Here is a 4,024-nt window from a genome sequence, read left to right as displayed (position 1 = left end):
TCCCTTTGAATTTTACTTAAGTTTAAATATTTCTCACGACTTTCATTTTTTTTGCGGGCCTCGGTACTTCAACATGAAATCTTTCTCCGATACTGTGTCGAGGTCAACTAGCTCGAGCTTGAGCTGAAGGAGCTAGCTCAGAAAAAGGATACGTACAAGCTCCCCAGAGAGCAACAAGACGGAGTCATTAAAGATCTTCAAGCCGAGCTGGATAAGGCTCAGAAAGAGGCGTCGGTCCTGCGGTGGGAGCACACCGACTTGGTTTAAAAGGTAAAGGTTTTTGAAGTTAGAAACGAGGAACTAGTCGTAGTGACTAATGACAAAACCTCGCAGGTCTAGCAAAAGATTGAACAGATCGATCAGCTCCGGAAGGAGACGGACGAGATCCAAGTCATGGCCAATAGGTGGAAGAGCAAGATGGATCTATTGGACTCAGAGAAAGAAACTGCCTAGGTGAAGCTGTCTTCGGTGGTGGTCCAGCTTCGGGTAGTGAAGGAGAAAGCTGATAAACGGGCTCAGCTAACTGAAGATCTTCGAGAACATCTGAGCTTGGCCACCATAGAACGGGATGCCATTGGTAAAGAGCTTGAAGCAACAAGGTCCCAGTTGGAGACAACCTCTGCCAACGCCGGCGAGATGGTGTCCCAATACAAGGCCGATGTCAAAGCAGTTGAGGTGTGCCTGAAGACCAATATATGTGATGCGGTTGTCTCAAAGGGAGACCCTCGAAGAGATCCATGCCCGAGGGTTCGATCTATCGACGATAATCGAGGAGGATAAAATCCTTAAGGACAAGGCGAAGAAACTATCCGAGCTCGAAGGCGCGGAGGGCTCCAAGGGTTCCGAAGGGTCCGAAGGCCCCGATTGTTCTGGTGATGAGTCGGGCTCCGGTGAAGATCAGGAATGAATGCATTAGGATTTTTTAGTTTTTGTGTTGTGTGCATATGTTTTGTTTATTTTGAGGATGGTTTTGTTGGGCCTTTGTAAATATATTCTAGAGTATATAAAATTCCCCCCTCTTGGCAATTTCAAGTCTTTACTTTTCTAGCATCTTTTTACAATTTCTATTCTTGCAAACATTTCTAAAGCCTTAGCATAGAATCAAATGTAGTACTAAGTCATTTGTTTTTTGGAGGCTCAAACAGACTCTGACCTCGATGCAACTATTTATTTGCTCGAAGCTTTGAAAAACTTGAAGTGGCCGAAAGTTTTTCAAAAATGCTTTAGTGTTCTTAGAGGATAATTTTGCCGAGGGTAACCTTTTCACAGGTTTTGAATTTTTATTGAAGGCCTTATGTTTTGATTACGGGTTTCGGAGGTCTCCGAGCCATTTTTTAGGACGATCGTAACCTTTTAGGTTTAGTCACTACCTAATAGGTTTTGTGCCTCGGGGTTTCGGATAACCCGAGTTTCCCGAACTTATTTCTGCCGACAGTCCCCGAGTGAGGTTAGCCCTTGGGCTCAGATAGGGGTAGCCCTTGGGTTTGCTTGTCCCGAGTAGGGACAATCCTTAGGCTCGATGCTATAAGAGGCAAAAATACGTAATAGCAAGGTGAAAACTTTCTTTAATTTGTGTGTGTAAAGTACAATATTAAAAGCGTGCAAAAGCTTGTATTATGGCTAAGGCGGCCTACGCGGGCACGATTCACTTGACCTTTTAGCCCTTACAATAAATTCTAACCACCTAGCCTAGGTTGTTCAAGCACAAAGTTCCTTCTTTTCTTGCTAAGAAGCTTGACCCGAGGGTGATGGCCCCTAGTATTCGAGGTTGACCTTGAGAGGGCTCGGATACTTTTGATGAAACCATTGACTCCAATTTAAAACCAGTCTTCGATTCTAAGTTAACACGATTTACTTTTTCCTCATTAAAAACCTTGACGGAAAACCCATTTGGCACAAAAATGGTTCAAGAGAAAAAGAGTGCAGCGCATGCTTTCATATCTAAGAGTTACATTCTCCTTTAGTTATCGCCTGCAAGTGTTAGTCCAACTCATAAAAAGGTAAATAAGATTGGACCTTGGCAGTAGTACCGCTTTATGTGCGTCACGTTCTAGTTGTTTGGTAGCTGTGCACCATTTCCTGCTTCAAGTTTGTACGAGCCCTTACCGGTAATCCCGTTGACTCAATATGGTCCTTCACAATTCGTCTCCAGTTTCCCCTTATTTGGGTTCCGAGTGTGCAATGTTACTTTTCTTAACTCCAAGTCACCGATGTTGAAGTACCGGATGTTGGCTCTTCGGTTGTAATACCTTTCTATCCGTTGTTTCTGGGCGGCCAACCAAACTAGGGCGGCCTCGCACCTTTTATCCAGTAGTTCCCGGCTTGTGCTCATGCCTTCACCATTTGATTCTTCGATCGCATATCGGAACTTGATTCTCAGTTCTCCTGCTTCAACCAGTATTAGCACTTCGACATCATAGACCAATGAAAACAGAGTGGCCCCAGTATTAGATTTCGAGGTTGTGCGGTATGCCCACAAGACTTCGGACAGAATTTCTTTCCACTTCCATTTGGCATCGGCCAACCTCTTCTTCAGGTTTTGAAGTATGGTCTTGTTTGTTGATTCTGCATGTCCGTTTCCACTAGGGTGATAAGGTGCTGACAAGATCTTTTTGATCTTATGATCTTCGAAAAATTTGTTAACCCTACTGCCGATAAATTGCTTCTCGTTTTCACATACTATCTTGGCCGGCATCCCGAGCCAACATATTATATGGTCCTAAATGAAGTCAATGACTTCTTTTTCCTAGACTTTCTCGAATGCTTGAGCTTTGACCTATTTAGAGAAATAATCGGTCATAAATAGCATGAATTGAGCCTTACCAGGTGCCCACAGCTGGGGACCGATGATATCCATTCCCCAATTCATGAATGACATGGTTGCAAGTTAGAATGTAGTAGCTCTATAGGTATATGGATCATTGACGCATGTCTCAGACAACCGTCGCATCTTCGTACAAAGTCCTTTGCATCTTTCTCCATGTCGATCCAGTAATAGCCGGCCCTAATTATCTTCCGAACCAAAAATGCTGCCCCCAAATGGTTTCCCCAAGTGCCTTCGTAACTTCCTTCAAAACATATTCGGTATCTCCCGGCCCCAAGCATATGGCGAGCGGGTCGTCGAATGTTCTTCTGAATAGAGTACCTTCGGACAGGCTGAACCTGGTCGCCTTCGTGCATAGAGCTCTCGATTCTTTAGGATCCGAAGGCAACTTCCTAGTCTTCAAGTAGTCTATGTACTTGTTTATCCAATCCCAAGTTAAACTTGTTGAGTTCATTTCGGCATCGCCTTCTTCCAGTACCGATTTCATAAGCTCCATGCCCATTCCTGAGCTGAATTCATCATCATCAGCTGATGACCCCAAGTTAGCTAGAGCATCAGCCTCGCTACTTTAATCTCGGGGTACGTACTGTACGGTCCATTCCTTACATTGATGCATCGTTACCTGCAATTTGTCTAAATACCTTTGTGAGCATGTGAATTTTGACCTATACGAATTACTCCTACAGAATCCAAGAAAAAAGATTTTTTCTTAATTATTTGAAATTTTTAGGAATTTTTTAGGAATTTTATTAATTATTTGCATTTCTGTGCATGTTTAATTTTTATTTAAATCATAAAAATACCAAAAAATATAATGCATTGCATTTAGGCTTTATTTTTACATTTTTAGGATTAATTAGTAATTATTTGTTTTATAAAATAAAATCACAAAAAATCATTCATTTTTACATTTATTTTTATTTTTAGGTTATTGATTTTTCTCTTTTGATTTAGGATTAAGTAGATTTTATAATTTTTGTAATTAGTTGATTAGTTTAATTTCACATTTTTAGATAATTTAGGATTTCAATTTTAGGATTTTTGATTAAAAAAATAAAAGAAATTGGAAATAAAAGAAGAGGAATAAAAGAGGATTGGATTTTTTAAAATTGGACTGATTTTAATACTCAAACCAACGCAAAAGATTGCACCAAAATCCGTCCAACCCAGGCCCAAAACCAAATACACCCGGTCCAACTC

The sequence above is a fragment of the Nicotiana tabacum genome, chromosome 5, assembly GCF_000715075.1.
Source record: "Nicotiana tabacum cultivar K326 chromosome 5, ASM71507v2, whole genome shotgun sequence".
NCBI lineage: Eukaryota > Viridiplantae > Streptophyta > Magnoliopsida > Solanales > Solanaceae > Nicotiana > Nicotiana tabacum.
This window is presented reverse-complemented; position numbering follows the sequence as displayed.